The sequence below is a fragment of the Monodelphis domestica genome, chromosome 3 (assembly GCF_027887165.1).
Source record: "Monodelphis domestica isolate mMonDom1 chromosome 3, mMonDom1.pri, whole genome shotgun sequence".
NCBI classification, from domain to species: Eukaryota; Metazoa; Chordata; class Mammalia; order Didelphimorphia; family Didelphidae; genus Monodelphis; species Monodelphis domestica.
Window position 1 is genome coordinate 355741511 of NC_077229.1, and position 19303 is coordinate 355760813.

The window sequence follows — 19303 nt, forward strand, 5'->3', positions numbered from 1 at the left end:
ATTATGGGGAAACAACTAGGTATTACTCTCTCATTACCAATGAAGTCTATTGGAGACTGAACTCATTCACCACCCCAATCTTAAAAAAAAAAGAATATAGGCAGAATTTTGTAAGACCTAGCCTGTCTCCCCCTGGTGTTTTGGCTTTTATATGGGATTCTTTCACTAGCCTTTTCCTGCTTCCTTTCTTCTTTCTTCTTTCCTTTTTTTTGAATGGAGGTTTGGGAAATAACTTAGCCTTAGGGGTTGAGCACAGTGCTCTTTTGGGGAGCCATATCTGTCTTTGAACACAGTAGTTTTCACTTTTTCCATAAACAAAACCAGATTCCTAAGATCATTAGGCTTTTTAGTGAGCTATCTCATTATTAATAGAAACAGAAAAATCAATATCATCTCAGTTGATCCTAGATGGCATCTAAGTTCAGAAAATAGAAAGGAAGATTGAAGCTAACTTACACTCAGTGAGCTAAGGCCCAAGAGCCTGTATCTCTCTCACATATATTCTGCATGAGTGTACAAAAATACAACTAGAATTACTGGCAATTATCCTTTCATCTATCTAGAGGAAATAAATGTGAGGTACTGTAATTATTTTAATTAATGAAGAGAATAAGGTTTGGATTTTAACTGTAATGTCACCTTTTAAATGGAGGGAGGAAGAGATATATTGGAAGAAAAAAGTTGACTTTCCAGCATCTGGATCCATTTGGGGAGTCTTGTCTCTGTCCCATTTTAAGCCACCTTTCCTGCATTTCACAACTCACCAGCACTCTTTCCCAACTGTCACTCTCAGCTTCTAAAGAAAGTATTGACACCAAGTACCTATAATTTTGTTCAGAAGTGTTATTTAGATTTGTTAAAGGATTGGGACTTCCTGTAATCTAGTCCTGAAATCAAATATTTCTTTTTCATCCTCATTTAGGAAAAAAGGAGATAGAAAGTCTCAGAATTCTTAGTGATAGCCTGTTTAATTTTCCACATCCATGGAAAAAGTGTTAATGTCTCCAAAGGCTGTTATCACCACATATATAATTGTAGATAGGCTACATACAGAATTCTTATCAACTTCAAGGAGCATTCCTTTTGTGAAGAGTGAATCAAACTTTCTTTATTTAATTTCTTACAATTATTTACCATCTGTTAGGCTTTGTGATCAGTGCTGAAGATACAGTGCAAAGAGAAAAGGCATTCTATCCCTTCCCCAAGAAGCTCACATTCTAATAAGGGATACTACCTTCAAACAACTATGTAGACTCATGATATTTACAGCGTAAAGAGGATGTAATTTCAGAAGAAAGGTACTATTGGGTACAGAGAGGCACAAGGGAGGGAAACATCTGGAGATTTTTTTCTTCAATGTTAGTTCTTTGCTGACTGAATAGGGTACTAGAATGTAGGAATAATGTAGGAATCATATATGACTTGAGTCTTGAAGGAAACAATTGTATCACCATCCCTCTACGTTTTCATTTCTTCAACTTAAACAATCTCCATTTATTCAACTAGACTTCATATGAAAAAGAAAGCTTTAAATTATCTTTTCTGTCTTCTCCTGGAGAGTTAATGATTTTTAAACATCCTTATTAAATTATGGTACCTAGAATTGAATATAATATTCCAGATGTAGTCTGACTATGGTAATCTTACCTCTTTATCTCTATAAAGTCTCTCTCAAGACAGTTCAAAATCACATTAGATGTTCTGTCACCCACATTACATAGATGGCTCATGTTGAACTTTCAGTTCATGAAAATACTCAGCTCCCTTTAAGACAAATTTTTGCTTAATATTATCTTCCATGTCCTATGCTTCTGAAATTGAATATTTGAACCACTGTTTTTTCTCCCTATCATTTACTAATTATGACAACACTCGCAAAGCTTTTGCAAAAGATCAGTGTTTTCTCATCACAGGCAGGATAGCTAGAGGTCAGTTCTCATTAACCTGTGAGGTGCTCAGACTTGCAGACAATCCAAGAATAATCATTCATTACTTTTAATAAAATAGATAATCAATCAGTAGTTCCCAGGAGACAATCAACAAAACTCTATTGCCAAGTTGAGGGATCAAAGGGTAACAGAAACAATCTAGTTTTAGATATTGTTTAATATCAGGCTAATAATTTTTTCTAATGTTTCTTTGGGGTTTCCAAGACAGATTACCTAGGCTTAGTTAGTAAAACAAGTCAGTGAGGCATAGCATACCAGGCTCTCCCTGAAGGGTAATTAATTTACTAGCTCAGGAATGCCTGTTCCTGGCCTGAATATGGGGCGGGGAATTCTGAGTGGAGTTTTGTTAGAAGTTTTACTCATAGGAGTGTTTAGGTTTGATTTTGTAAGTATGATCTTTTAGTGATATTTTGGGGGAATAACATGGGACATCTGTATAAATCCTAAAGGCATTTTGCTCTTATATGATTTTTTCTGAAGCTAGAGAGAGAATAATAATCATAGCAATTCCAATAATAAGGGATGTTAGTGAGAAAAATCACACAGAGGGGGACTGACTGGGTGTTTCCATCCTTCCTGTAGACTGCTTTTCAATCCCTGTTTAATACAAGTGACCTTGCGAAACATCGTAGCTTTGATGGTCCCTGGCAAGCAAGGATATCCATTATCCCTTCCCCCCTCCTAAGTAGCTTGTCTGGTCTATAAAACATTCCTGACATAACACAGTTGAGTCAGGTTTTGCATCTGTGTACAGGCTGTACTTCAATAAAAGTCAAGGTTTTGGGCTTGAGGGGAGAGAGAAGCAAGAAGAGAACAAAGAAGGAAGAAGTCAGGAACAGAGCAGTCAAGTGAAGGGAAGGATGAAGGGACTTGCAGGCTAGGCACCACATGGTCAGATTACTTAGAGGTACAATTGTCTACCCTTTCTAATAAACTTTATAAAATATATATCTGGGTAGAAATATTTCAATTCTTACAGAATGGCAACCACTTTGGTTTAAAAATGGACCATTAATTTTCTTCTAATGCCTGCCACATAGTAGGTACTTAATAAGTGCTTATTTCTTATGTTGCCTAATATTGATCAATGAACTGTTTGTCTAAATGAACATTTTTAAATTAATACAGCTTTTCATGAACAAGATTATAACATGATTTAGAAAAAATCTGAAGATAAAAAAGCTATCTAGACTCATGCTGCAGAGAAAAATACTTGATGAACTCTGACTTTTTTAAGTATTAAAACAAAAGTGAAAGTTTATACATGAGTATGAATTCATAAAGGGGAATGGAATGAAAAAAAAAGAATACCAGAAAGGATATTTGTGATTATTTTTTCAAAACTATGATTACTATCAATTTAAAAGTTTTTAAAGCTATATTTGTAACAAGAAAAATATAGAAATGCAAAGCCAGCTGCTTGGGATGAATTGGAGAATATATAAGATCAAATGATTTAGAGTAATTTAGTTTTTTTTTTTGTTTATACTTTTTCACTGAAGTCAAAGGAAAATAAAATAGACCTTCATGCTAAAATATACATATCAAAAATGATTGAGAAAATTAAAATACAATTTAAGTGAGAAAATGGCAATTACTCCAATATATAAGACAATGAATTTGAGTGTAATGGGTAGAAAATTTGAGGTTTTTTTTAAGTTTGGACTGGTTTATTTAAGAATAGGGTTGCCAGGAATTTACATAATTCCAAAGAGATTTATTTTAACAATTTATTTTATAAAATATAGAAAAAGTGAAAGTAAGAAAATCACAGAGAGGATAGGGCATGATATCTAGGCTTAGTATTTTACTCTGACCATAGCCAAAGACCTGGGGATGCAGGGAGCCTCTCTCAAGAGGTGGGTCTCTCCTGAAACTAGTCCCTTTAGAAAATCCAGGAAAGGAGTCAGCCTTTTTCACTCATGAAGTGCCAGTCCAAAGGGAGAGATTTAAGAACAGTCACACCAAGCCCAAGGTCTCAGATCCAGTAAGCAGATTCTTCACCAGTCTCCAACTTGAACTTAGAACTCCAGAAAAAGTCCCCCACCCACAGGAATTTGTAGCTCCTTTTTATAGACACTTCTTTTGTGTCATTTCCTGTGCCTTCCTCCACCTTTGGGTCTACCAGTTACAGCTAAGATTTTCTTAGGACTGCCCAGGCGGCAGTCAGTTGATTCTGATTCATCACACACTATCACACACCTGGGTCACAGACCTCCCCCATTTAAGTGTAAAGTAAGGTGTTTACACTTCTGATTATTAAATCTAGAAACTGGGCAGGGAAAAGTTAATTTAATTTTCATGATCAGGGAAGAATTAGTTTAATCTTTATGATCAGGGGAAAGTTAATTTAATCTTCACAATCAGGGGAGAGTTAATTTCATTTTCACAATCAGTGGAGAGTTAAATTAATCTTCACATGGGTCTTTTTTTTGTTTTGTTTTGTTTTGTTTTTGTATTTGATGAGTAATATTGAAAAGTCAGTAAAAAGCTTGCAACATTGCTAGTAATTTTAGTGGAATTTGCAGTATTATGAAGAATTTAAAAAAATGCCTACAGTTTGGAAAATGAAATTCATTCTCAGTTTTCATGAAATGAAAGAAGTTAGAAATTTCAAATTACAGGCCAGTCATGTTGACATAGAAATCTAAATAAAATTTATATGTTTTATGATGCAATTATAATTCTTTAATATAATAAAAACAAAATGATTTGGTAAGAAGTTTCACCTAAATCGAAAAGAAAATCCTATAATAGCAAATATATATATATATATATATATATATATATATGTCCTGATGAAGAAAAATAATAAATCAAAAATTAATTCTGAAGGCAAGAGTCACAATCATGATATCTGATAAAGCCAAAGTAAAAATAGATCTGATTAAAAGAGATAGGGAGGTATAAATTATCTCCTGATAAAAGGCAGTTTAGACAATGAGGAAATAACAATATGCACCAAATGGAAGAGCATCCAAATTTTTAAAGGAGAAACTATTGAAGCTTAAGGAAGAAATATATAATAAAACTATACTAGTGGGAGACCTGAACCTTCCTTTACCAGCTCTAGATAAATCAAAATAAAATATAAATAAGAGAAAGGTAAAAGATATGAATGAAATCTTAGAAAAAATAGAATTAATAGATATATGGAGAAAAATAATAGGAACAACAAAGAATACACCTTCTTTTAAGCAACAAATGTACATTCATAAAGATTGCCTATGTACTAGGGCTCAAAATCATTGCAAAAATGCATAAAAGCAGATATAATAAATTCAATGTTCTCAGATAATAATGCAATGAACTTGGTAATTAGCAAGGGTATGTGGAGAGGCAAACTAAAAAATTAACTGGAAATTAAATAATATGATTCTCCAAATTTGAAGGGAATGACAATGAGGACACATTATATCAAATTCTATGGGAGACAGCGAAAGAAGAACTCAGGGGAAAAATTATATCCTTCAGTACATATATCAAAAAATCAGAGTGGGAAGAGTTCAAGGAATTGGACATGCAAATTAAAAAAAATAATAGAAAAAGAACAAATTAAAAATCCCCAAATAAAAACTAAATTGGAAATCCTAAAAACTAGAGGAAAAATTAATAAAATTGAAATTAAATAACTTGAATTAATAAGTAAAAATAGGAGTTAATACTTTGAAAAAATAAATAGATAAAATACTGTTTAATTAAAAACAGGAAAGATTAAAACCAAAATAACAGTAGCAGAGATGAAAAAGGGGGAACCCATTTCTAATGAAAAGGGAATTAAGATAATTACTAAAAACCATCTTGCCAAATTATATGGCAACAAATCTGGAAATCTGGGTGATATGGCTGAATATTTACAATAATATAAACTGTCTAGATTAACAGAAGAGGAAATAGAATGTTTAAATAATCCCATATGAGAAAAATGAATTGAACAAGCCATCAAAGAACTCCCTAAGAAAAAATCCTCAGGACCAGATGCATTCACAAGTGAATTGTATCAAATATTTAAAGAACAACTAATTCCAATGCTATACAAACTATTTGACAAAATAAGCAAAAAGGAGTTTTACCATATTCCTTTCATGACTCAAATATGGTACTGATTCCACAGCCAGGCAGACTAAAAAAAGCTCATTAAGAAAACTATAGACCAACTTCCTTAATGAACATAGATGTAAAAATCTTAAATAGAATACTAGCAAAAAGACTCCAAGAAGTGATCATAAGGATTATTCACTATGGTCAAGTGGAATTTATGTCAGAAATGCATGGATGGTTTAATATTTGGAAAACCATCCATATAATTGATCGTATCAACAACCAAACCAACAGAAATCACATGATTATCTCAATAGATACAATAAAACCTTTGACAAAATACAATACTCATTCCTATTGAAAACATTAGAAAGTATAGGAATAGAAAGGTCATTTCTCAAAATAATAAATAGTACATATTTGAAACCATCAGTATGCATCCTCTGCAATGGGGATAAATTAGAAGGCTTCCCAAAAATATCAGGAATGAAACAAGAATGCCCATTAATACCTCTATTATTTAACATTGTACTAGAAACACTAGCAGTAGCAATTAGAAAGAAAAAGAAATTGATAGTAATAAAATATGCAATGAGAAGACTAAACTATTACTCTTTTGCAGATTATATAAGGGTCTATCTAAAGAATCCTAGAGAATCACCTAAAAATCTAGTAGAAATAGTCAACAACTTCAGCGATGTTGCAGGATACAAAATAAACCCACATAAGTCATAAGCATTTCTATATATTTCCAACACATCCAGGCAGTAGGAGTTAGAAAGAGAAATTCCATTTATAATTATCCTAGACAATATGAAATATCTAGGAATCTATTTGCTAAGACAAACATAGGAATTATATGAGCATAACTACAAAACACTTTCCTCAAAATTAAAACTAGATCTAAACAATTGGAAAAACATTAATTGCTCATGGATAGGATGAGCTAAAAAAATAAAATGACAATCCTATCCAAATTAATTTACTTATTTGGCACTGTACCTATCAAACTGCCAAGAAACTTTGTAACTGAATTAGGAAAATAATTATCACAAAGTTAATTTGGAATAGTAAAAGATCAAGAATATAAAAGGAAATAATGGGAAAAAAGTGAAAGATGGGGGCCTAGCAGTACCAGATCTTAAACTGTACTATAAAGCAGTAGTCATCTAAACAGTATGGTATTGGCTAAGAGACAGATGGGAGAATCAATGGAATAGACTTGCGGTAAATGACCTCAGCAAGATAGTGTACAATAAACCCATTGATCCCAGATTTTGGAACAAAAACACAGAATTTGACAAAAAGTGCTGGGAAAATTGGAAAACAGTATGAGGGAGATTAGGTTTAGATCAACATCTCATAGCCTAGAACAAGATATTTTCAGAATAGGTGAATGACTTAAATATAAAGAAGAAAACTATAAGTAAATTAGGTGAACATAGAATGGTATAATTGCAAGATCTATATGAAAGAAAAGATTTTAAGAGCAAGGAAGATTTAGAAAAAATTACAAAATGAAAATAAACAATTTTGATTACATTGAATTACAATTTTTTTTTTGTAAAAATAAAACCAATGTAACCAAAATTAAAAGGAAAGCAAAAAATTGGGAAAAATCATTATAACCCAAACCTCTGACAAAGATCTAATTACTCAAATTTATAAAGAGCTAAATCAATTGTACAAAAAATCGAGCCATTCCCCAATTGATAAATGGACAAGGTATATGAATAGGCAATTTTCAATAAAGAAATCAAAACTATTAATAAGCACATAGAAAAGTGTAAATCTCTTATAATTAGAGAAATGCACATCAAAGCAACTCAGATAGTACCTCACACCTAGCAGATTGGCTAATATGACAGCAAAGGAAAATAATGAATTTTAGAGGGGATGTGTAAAATTGGAACAATAATGCATTGGTGGTAGAGTTGTGAATTGATCCAAACATCCTGAAATGCAATTTTCAACTATGCCCAAAGGGAACTAAATGACTGACTGCCTTTTGTTCCAATCATAGCACTGCTGGGTTTATACCCCAAGGAGATAAAAGGAAAAAGACTTGTACAAAAATATTTATAGGTACACTCTTAGTGTTGGCAATAAAAAAATGAAAATGAGGGGATGACCTTTGATCAGGGAATAGCTGAATAAGTTGTTTTATTTGTTAGTGATGAAATACTATTGTGCTAAAAGGAATAATGAAGGGGATGAATTCCATGTGAACTGGAATGACATCCAGAAATTGATTCAGTGTGAAAGAAGCAGAACCAGGAGAACATTGTACACCAGGACAGATACACTGTGGCACAATTGAATGTATTGGACTCCTCTACTAGCAGCAATGCAATGATCGAGGACAAATCTGAGGGACTTATGGGAATGAACGCTATGTAAATCTAGAAGAAAAAAAAACTATGGGAGTAGAAACAAAGAGCAAAACAACTACGTGATCACATGGTTCAATTGGCATATGATTGGTGATATAGACTCTAAGTGATCACTCAAGTGCAAGTATTAATAATATGGAAATAGGTGTTGATCAATGACACATGTAAAACCCAATGGAATTACTCATTGGTTTTGGGAGAGGGGTGAGAGGAGGACAATGAAAGACCATGGAAAATTTTTTTCTAAATTAATTAATTAAATAAACAAACATAAGTAAAAAATAAAATAAATATAGATGGGCACATTCCCACAATTGACAACAAGGATCTAGTGTTTTGGAACATGGCAAATCATGAAATCATTTAGCAAGGAATAGATTCAATTTTTGTCATATCAGTGGATGGATCACTATACAATGGAAGCTTCAATCCTTTGATGGATGACTTTAAAGGAATTAAGAGTAACTCTTCCAAAGTATAAATTTTATATGTCTATGTACCCATATATCTAATTTATGTTCTTCATAATACCTCTTTCTTATTATAAAATATTGACGAGTCATATTAGACTGATATTATAGGCCAGAAGCTAACAGTTATATGTCTATTTTCATAGATCTCATCTCAGAAGAATAAAGCAAACACCTTATGGTTGTTTGTTTGCAAATAATATAATATACTAATCTTCAATACCTTTGTTGATAATATTTCATCTTTTATGCTCATAGATGTAGAAAACATTATTTGAAGTTAGAATTTATTTAAATATATAGTTTAAATGTCCATAACTAAATATTTCTCACAAAATTACTTTTACTTCTTTAAGGTCTTCCTGATGACTTGCAAAATTCCTTGCTTACACTTGAAATTGTGAAATTAAACTTCTATGTATCTTGAAAAAAATTGATCCTGATATAATAAATAATGTGTCATTTTTTATGTGACCAAGGAGAAGGTGGTGAGATAAATATAGAAGGGTGAAGAATAAAATTGGGAAAATCCAACAAAAACAAAGAGGAAAAGAAAACCCCAAATAACCATAAGTCCCTGACTTGGACAAGTCAATTCAAGTAGCATATATTAAGAGACAGCTAGGTAGCACAAAAATGCTACACCTGTAATTAAGAAGACTTTAGTTAAAATCTGAGTTGACTGTTTGATCCTGGATAAATCACTTAACCTCACTTTCTAGCCCTTGTTGCTCTTCTGTCTAAGAACTAATACAAAGATAGAATTTAAGTTTTTTTAAAAAACATATATTAAGCACTTACCATCCACAAGGCACTAAAAATAGTGCCGAGTATATGCAGAAAGGCAAAAAAAAAAATGAAGGAGGTAATGAAAAAATATACATACAGACAAGTTATATATCAGATGTATAGGAAGTGATCTTAGATATAATGCATTCAGATTAAGGACAGTCAAATTTTGCTGTTGTTGTTATTTTGGGAATAGTGAGACTCAAGCCATCACTTGGTAATTACAAAAAAAATTCTAGTGATAATGGATAGAAAGTTAAAATTCTGAGTCAGAAAATAGTATGTCTTGCTAAAGGAAAAGGAGATGGGTCAATGTCACTAGGTCAAAAATATCTGTTAGGCGAAAAGGTAAGGTAAGGTTCAAGAAATATAGAAAATATAGAAATATGGAAGAGTTTAAAAGTCAAAGAGTAAATTCTAGAAAGGAATGGAGTTATCAGTTTTTAACATCTTTCTCAAATACTTAACTAAGAAATAAATTGCCTAACTAAGATCATAGATAATAGTAATACAAATTTCATGTGCAGATTTTTTATAATGAAACATGGGCATGCTTTTAAGAGTCAAGAGCACGAGAGAGAGAGAGAGAGAGAGAGAGAGAGAGAGAGAGAGAGAGAGAGAGAGAGAGAGGAGAGAGACTGTAGGTACATGATTGAATGCAGACAATAGAAATTAGATTCTTAGTTTTTATTAGTTCTGCATCCATCCACTCTAACCTATGTACTACTAAAAGAAAAATGTTAACATTTATTGCCACATGCCTTTAAGTTAAAGCCACAATTTAGAAAAAGAAATACAATAATAGCATTTTAGAATATTCCCCAAACTCAGCCAAAGTAACATGATTGCTACGTTATCTCCAACAGTTACTTGTACTTACCACACAATATTCAAAAAACTAAACTGATGAAAAACTTAAAAAAATAATACAATGGGCATAAAATAATGAAGACAGAATGGGAAGATACTAGGAATATATTTCTAGGAATTAATTTTTAAAAATTACTTCTAATGCTGTTGTGTTATGAGTTTTAAAAGTCATTAAGTTGATTAATATTTGTTTGAAAATGCTGGAATTTGAAATATTGGTAGTCAGTATTATTTCAACTGAATTATTTTATAGAAAATATCATACTTTCCTACTCTTTTTTCACCTGAAAGTGAAAAAGATATCCGACTTACCTAGGATTGCCATAGCTTAATTGTTCCAGATGAACTATGTCATTAACTGTTATAAAGCCCACCCATCTTCTTCTAAATATAATTCCTTTAAAAGGTTTAGAAAACTGCATGCTTACTGCAATACAAATTGAAGTATTACAGCATAAGAAATAACCTAGCATTTCTACTCATAATAAATAACTTTTAGAAAGCTTATTAAAATGGTACAATTAAATGTTAATTTTAATTGCTTGCTAAATTCTAAAGTTATGAGCTAACACAATATACATAATTTGGCAGTTTTGCATTTTGCAATTAAAATAAAAAGGAAATGAAGCCTCTATTGAGAAATAAAATATAAATATCCTGTTAGTATTTTTTTTATTTTTTACTCTAACTCATAAACCTTTTCCAATGAATGGAACATACTCAAACAAAACTTAAAATGTCTCTCAGATTTTCCTACATTAATAATTTCAGAACTAGATAATTCAGACTAGTGTGAGTGGAGTGATTTTCACTTTGCACGAGATGCCTTCAAATATTAATGCAAAGACTAATTTTTAATTTAAGAATGATTACATGAATATATAGACATGTTCTGATTGAAAGACTTTTTTAAGGCTACTTAAAACACCAGGTGTAACAATATTAGATGGAGATTGTAAGAAATATAAGTTAAGATGTCATTTTAAATCAGCATGCTCTAGTCAGAGGAGATTTGAGTAATATTGAATTGTGTTCATGGTTAGTTCCTATGAGGCATCACAAAGGGGCATGGATGCGTGAGGTACTAGATAGATTGGATTTTAATAATGCCAGAGCTCTAATTAGAGAGCAGCCTTTAAGCCCTAGAGAAAGCTAAAGGTCTCTGAAAGTCACAGCCCATCCTTTCCTAATCTTACTACTTGACTCCTTTTACCTCTCCCCTTGTGAAAACAAAGTATATGGAAAAGAAAGAGGAAAATGATTCTTCAAAATTTAGGAATTCCTTTCCTGTATTATACTGTAAACATCCATGTCATTTCAGCTGTGGTTAAAGTGACATGAAATGCTCAAATCTTCTCATCATCGTCAATGTAATTTTTATTGCTTTTTATACATACATTAGATACTATAATTCTTCCTTTTAAGCTCTAATATAAAATCAGTTATGAAATCTCAAAGTATAAAGGGATCTGAATTAGAAACTATACTTTTCTATTCAAATATAAGTTAAAGAATAAATTATTGTAAATATTGATGTATTTATATCACTACTGAAAATCCTACTAATATTTATAAATTTACAAAAAATGCTGTAAAATCAAAAGAGCACAATTAAATTGATTTTTGGCATAATACAAATCATGAAATATTTATGAAAGCAAAATCCACATGAATGTATTTTGCAGTATTCCACATGTGAGAAACCTATATAGCTAGGCAAAATGGTATAGAGGAAATATGTTCTATTCAGGAAATATATATTTCCATCTTTCAAATCTGACACTCACTACTTATGGACACTTGACCTAGCCTTAGTTACCTCATATGTAAAACTGAGAAAATAATAATAATTATATCACATATATATACTTTAATGCATAACTGGAATACAAGTTAAATGTTAAATGTTATTTTCATTAGAAGGCCTATATTCTAAAGTGTATAATATTTCAATATAGATTTTTTTGAGTTATAGGTTAGAGATAGAACCATGTATAAAAAAATGATTACAAAGTGTGATATCCATTTTTATTCTGAACAAAAAGATATTTTTGCTGAAGGTTGTTAATATATTTGGAAGAATTGATGGTTTCTTATCTACTAAACAGACTACTAAGAAATTATAGGAAAAGAGCTGAATATGTATGTGATAAAAGTGGGGTGAGTGGGTCATAAAGAAGACAACTGCAAAAGTTCAGGAAAGGGGAGTGTATATACATGAATGTGTATATGCATGTGTCATATAAATGTGTTTATAAATATATATGTATTTACACGTGTTTGCATGTGCAGGTAATTGAAAGCCATAGGAAAATGTAGGTCTCAGGAGGATTATTCTATTTGTTTAAAAGAATCCCTGACAATAACGTCTAACTGTTCATATCCCTACCTGGGAAGATGATGTTTATAAATTGAAGGTTTTATCATCATCACAGCAGTTGGAAGAAGAATACATAGGCAGTAAGCATGGGAGTGGGCAGTTAAAGATGACATGATATGCAAAAACATCAAGGAGTGAAAAAGAAGATTGCATTAAGAGAAAAGGGAAGGTAAAATGTAGTACATTGTATCACCTAAAATGCCCACATCACGCGCACACATGCACACACACAAACACACACACATTTACAGTAGACAGGAGGATGAGGGTGATGGGTAATGCTTAACCATTACTCACCAGAATTGTTTGTCAGCCATGAGGCTTCTGAATTTCGACCCTTATGGTCTGGTATTTGCAGACTCTGAGGATACCACTCCTGCTATACACAGCCTAGGCTAAAGGAGACACAGCCACTCCCATGGCCCTCTGACAGTGGATTCAGATTCCAGTGATGCAGATTCAAATTCAGGGATGCAGTCTCCCCAGAAGACAAGGTGAAATTGCTAATACTGCTAATACTGTATAGGGCTGTTTTGTGGGTTTCCCCTGTTTCTCTATTCTTGTCCTCAGGTCAAAACGCAGTGAGACTGAGGCCAGGGAAGTTAGTAGCTCCTAGAAGTCCTTGGCTATTCAGCTTTGCTCTTGACTCTTATTTGTTTTTGCCACTTTTAAAGTTGATTTTGTGGAATTTTGTAGTTTTGGGATTATTTTGGGGGGGTTAGGTGGTTGAGAAAGCTTCACACCCAAATTTAACATCTTCCAAACTAAGTTAAAATAACTAAAGACACAAAGTCCTTTATTTGAAAAGGAAGTTAAGGCAATAATTCATAAAAATAATATGAAAATATAATAAAATAAATCTAGATCTCAAGCTTATTTATAAATGGCTTAAATAGTCCATAAAATGACAAGAATGGACTGCATAAGTAAACAAAAACTCAAAATTTATAAATTCCAAAAAGCATTTTTAAAAACTAAATGCATACAGAGAATAAAAATGAGGACTCAGAAAAGGGATTACATTCATGAAAAGAGTTTAACAAATGATTAAATTGCAGTAATGCTATGAGAAAAAAAAAACAAAAATAACCAGTGTAAAGATAAATAATCAAATTATTTATACCACAGATAATAACAATAACACTATTAAGCTCATATATCTGTATGCCTAAATATATAAATTCCTTTAGAATAAAACAGAATTATATAGAAAGAAAAACAATTGAGCACATTTAATTTCCCTCTTTAAACATTAAAATTTAAGTTTATTTTTTCCTCAATTATATGTAAACAAATATTTTAAAATTTATTTTATGTTTAACTTTGAGTTCCAGTTCTGTCTCTGTGTCTCTCTTCCAGCATCTACTTGAGAGGGAAAGATATTTGATATAGGTTACACATGAGCATCATGCAAAAAATTTCTATATTAGCCATGTTGTAACAGAAAAATGGAACAAAAGTGTTAAAAGAAATAGTGAAGTTTTGTTGTTGTTTTAATATGCTTCAACCTGCATTGACTTGATCAGTTCTTTCTCTTGAATTAGATAGCACTTTTCATCATGTCTTTCTATATTATTTTAAATCATTATATTCTTGATAATAGTAAAATAATTTATACTTAATCATTGTAAACTGTTACTATTATTATGTACAATGTTATCCTGTTTTTGAAATTTTGCTTTCACATCAGATTATTTCTGAAAACATTCTTCTCATCATTATAACCCAATAGTATTGGCTCTTGTTTAGCCATTCTTCAATTGATGAACATCCTTTGATTTCCAGGTCTTTGCCATCACAAAAATAGCTGCTCTAAATATTTTATACTTATAAGTCATTTTGCTTTTCTAAAAAAAAATCTACATGGGGGTAATTACTGGTATTAATGAGAGGTTATTTCTCAGTCAGAGTATGTCCAGTTTTATAGCCTTTGAGTCATAGTTCTAACTTGTTGCCAGAATTGTTAGAAAAATTATAGCTTCATTAACAGTGCATTATTACCATATCGCTTCCAACATTTGTCATTTTACTTTTCTGTTATATTAGCTAATCTGATAAATTTGAGGAGTACCACAGAGTTGTTTTCTGTTGTATTTCTTTAATACTAGCTTAGAGCATTTTCACACAAATACGTATATATATATATATATATATATATATATCAACAGTTTCTTCCTCTCCTTTGATAACTTATGAATTGACAAATTATTTGTATTATTATTAATTTAAATTGGTGCCCCATGTATTTGATGAATTAGATCTTTATAAGAGAAACTTGCTACATTTTCTCCCATTTTCTACTTCCTTTCTAATGTAGGCTTCTCTGGTTCTGTTTTTGCAAATCCTTTTTAATTTGATGTAATCAGGATTATACATTTTATATCATCTAATGTGCTCTATCTCTTGTTTGTTCATAAAGTCTTGTCTTATTCATAAATGAAAGGGAAATATGCTGTTTCCCAGCAGTATTTGTCAGATAGTGAGTTTCTTCTCCATGATGTTTTGATCTTTGCATTTATCAAATACTAGCTTACTATAATCATTTATTAATATGCATTTAGTGCCTAATCTAGTCCACTGATGCAACAAAGATTCTATTTCATGTTTAGACCAGTTTACATTTGTAATTATTAATTTGTAATATGTTTTTGAGACCAGATGCTTCTGGGATATGTTATTTCACTTTTTTTTTCATTTATTCCTCTGATTTTCTTGACCTTTTGTTCTTGCAGATTATTTTTTTCTGTATCTATAAAATATTTTTTTATTTTGAATGTTGACAAACTAAATAATCAATTTACATTAGGTAGTATTATCAATTAATTATGTTGTCTTGCCCCACTCTTGAGCAATTAATATTTGCCCATGTTTTAGATATGATTTTATTTGTATGAATCTTGTTTGATAACATAGTTCATATATGTCTGGGATTCATTTGGGTAGATTATTTTACATGCAATTTCTCTTTCTTATCCAACAAGGTTTTATTGGAAATTTATAGAACTGCTGTTGATGTAAGTTTCTCTTATATTCTATATCTGAAGAAATTTCTAATTATTGGGACTAATTTTTCATTGATTTTCTAGGTGCTTTAAAGTATTATGTAATGTGAAAAAAGTGAAATTTTTGTTTGCTGATTGTCTATTCTAATTCCACCTCCTATTGTTACCTATGACTAGTACATCAGCAAAATATTGAATAATAGTGGTAAGAAAGAATATCTTATCATCATCTTTGGTCTTATTTGAAATGCTTCTAGTTTATTCCTATTGCAATAATGTTTGATTATGATTTTAGATAGATTGGTTGTCATCTTTAGCAAAACCCCCTTTATTCCTATGCTTTCCAGGGCTTATAATAGAAAGGAGTATCATATTTTGTTAAGGGTTTTTTTTTTCTTGCTTCTTTTGAGACTGCTTTTGTTATTGATATAAATAACTATCTTGATAATTCTAATAATATTAAACCAGAATTGCATATCTGATGTAAACACAACATGGTATATCTTCCTGAAACATTGCTGTATTCTTTCTAGTATTTTATTTAATTTTTGCATTAATATGCATTAGTGAAATTGGTCTACAGATTCTCTGTCTCTGTTTTTGATCTTCCTGGTTTAAGGATCAGTACCATATTTATGTTATGGAAGACATTTGGTAGAATTCCTTCTTTGTCTGTTTAAAGTAATTTATGTTATTTTGGAATTCAGTATTCTTTAAATTTTTGAGAGAATTCACTTACAAATACATTTCATGTTAACTTCTTTTTTAGGAAGATCAGTGATAGCTTGTTCAATTAATTTTTTAAAGATAATATTATTTAGGTATTCTATGTCCTATTCTGTTAATAATTTCATATAAAGGTGCACATATATATTCAATCTCTTAATTGTTTCTACTGTTAATATTATTTTCTTCTTTCTTTTCTAAAGTCAAATTAACCAATCATTTTTATTGTTTATTTACCAAACAAAATATTAATTTTATTTATTACTTAAATGTTTTTTAACTTTCAGTTTGATCATAACTTTTAGAATTTCCAATTTGGCATTTGATTGGAAAATTTTGTTTTGTTCTTTTCAATATGTTTTAGTTCAATGCTTCATTTTTCTTCATTTGACTAGAACTCATAAATATTGGCATGTTTTAAAACTATTATCATTAACTTTAAAGAAATTATTAATTATCTGATTTTTACTGCTCATTCATTTTTTAGAATTAGATTAATTACTGCCACCTTGATTTTTAATCTATGTTTCTACTCTGATGAGAATGAGATTCAAATACTGCCTGTCACATCTCTCTTACCTTCCATTGTAAAAGCTCTTCCTTTTAGGCCTCCTTTATAGAAAATATACTTCCCCTTTCCTTACCTTTCCCCTTTTATCAGTGTATCCTTCTATCTCCACTTAATTATATCTATATAAACATATATTTGAAAACCATTCAAACATATTTATCTCATACTCATGTCCTTGGTTTATGTATACCCCTTACTGCCTAATGGAGATTATTATAATCATCTTACAAAGTAATGCAAATATTTAAAATTATTGATTTCTTTCTGATTTCTCTTTCATGTTTTGCTCTCTAAAACTTGTCTTGAGTTTTGGGTGTGAAAGTCAAATTTTCTCTTCAGGTATGATCTTTTCATCAGGAAAGCTTAAGGGTTCATTATTTCTCCAATGCAAGAGAAGGAACTGATTGAGTCTGAATACAGAACAAAGTATACCATTTTTCATTTTATTTCCTTTTTGTTTCATTGTGTTCCTTGTATAGGTCATATGCATCTCATTTCACAAAATTTTAAAAATGAAAACATGTATTTCATGATAGCAGAAGTATAAGCTTAATTATATTACCTAAAACCTCTGGAAGGAAGGGAACGACCATAAACTGCAAAATATCCAAAAACGATTATTTAAAACTATCTACATTTTCCTGGGTAGCTGATTTTGCTCTTAATCTTAACTCCTCGGTATTCTGTTATATCATAACCTAAAACTTTCATTTTTCTTAATGCCAAAGTTAATAAATACTATGTTATCTGGATTGTGACTCTTTGGTATTTGATATGTTTTTCCAGGATACTTGCAAATTTTTCTTCTTGACCTGTGAGCTCTGGAAATTAGAAATAACATTTCTGGGAATTTTCTTTTGTCATCTCTTTTAGGTGGATTCTTTTTCCTAGTTCTACAATATAGAGTTTTCCTTGAAAATTTCTTGAATTATATCTTTTTTGGATCATTGCTTTCCACTCATCTAATAATTCTTAAATGATCTCTTCTCAATCTTTTGTCCAGGCCAGTTGTTTTTCCAATGATATATTTGCTATTTTGTTCAAATTTTTTTCAATATTTTAAATTTGTTTTATTGGGTTTTTTGGTGTTGCAGCAAGTCATTAATTTCTATGTCCCCAATTCTAATTTTTAAGCATTTATTTTATTCAGTGAGTGTTTGTATCCTTTTTTCTGCTATCCCAATTCTATTTCTTAATAAGTTATTTTCTTCATTACATTTTTGTAACTCTGTTTCCATTTGGTCCATTCTGTCTTTAAGATGATACTTAGTAGTTTTTGTCATCTCTTTAATCAATCTGTTGATTCTCATAGAACCCCTCCCTGTGTTACTCCCATTTTTTTAATTTTTTCCTCTACCTTTCATGTTTGATTTTTGAGATCCTTTGCTTCTCTTCATTTTTAAAAAAACTGGACAGAAAAATTAAATAAAATTTAAAATATATAATTTTTAAATTGCTTGAGAATGTAGATCCCAAAGCCTATTTTTTCTTCATGAGTCTTCTAAATATATATATATATGTGTGTGTGTGTGTGTGTGTGTGTCTGTGTCTGTGTGTCTCTCTGTGTGTGTGTGTAAGCACCATATTAAACTTTTACAAAAAGTGACCAGAACACTTAGACTATAATAAATCAATCCACAGTATGTTTTGAAGTAAGTTGAAATGGGATTGCACAAGATGAATTTGGAAAAACAAATAAACAAATAAAAAACTATATGTCAGTAAGCACAATAAAAATGAAATCATACTATTTTAAGATTCTCAAGTTTGGGGGATTTTTCTATAATGCCAGAGTTTCCAGTGCACAAGTTCCATGTCTCCCCATTGTCTACCTTGTCATCATTCGTCAGCATGGAAGAAGTTTCAATGTTCTTTTGGAATGAGAACATAGTCGGAGTATGTGGTACATTGAAGGACCTCTATAGGAAATTAATTTGATCTTAAAGTTCCAAGAACAAAATAAGTGATTAATACACAGAGATGATTCCCAGTACACAATATTATAGATCCAGTACACAGAATAGGTAATTGATCAATCTGAAATTCATGCTTGAGTAATACTGAAACTACAGGCTTTGCGGTAGATATTTAACCAGTTATAACTACTGAGAA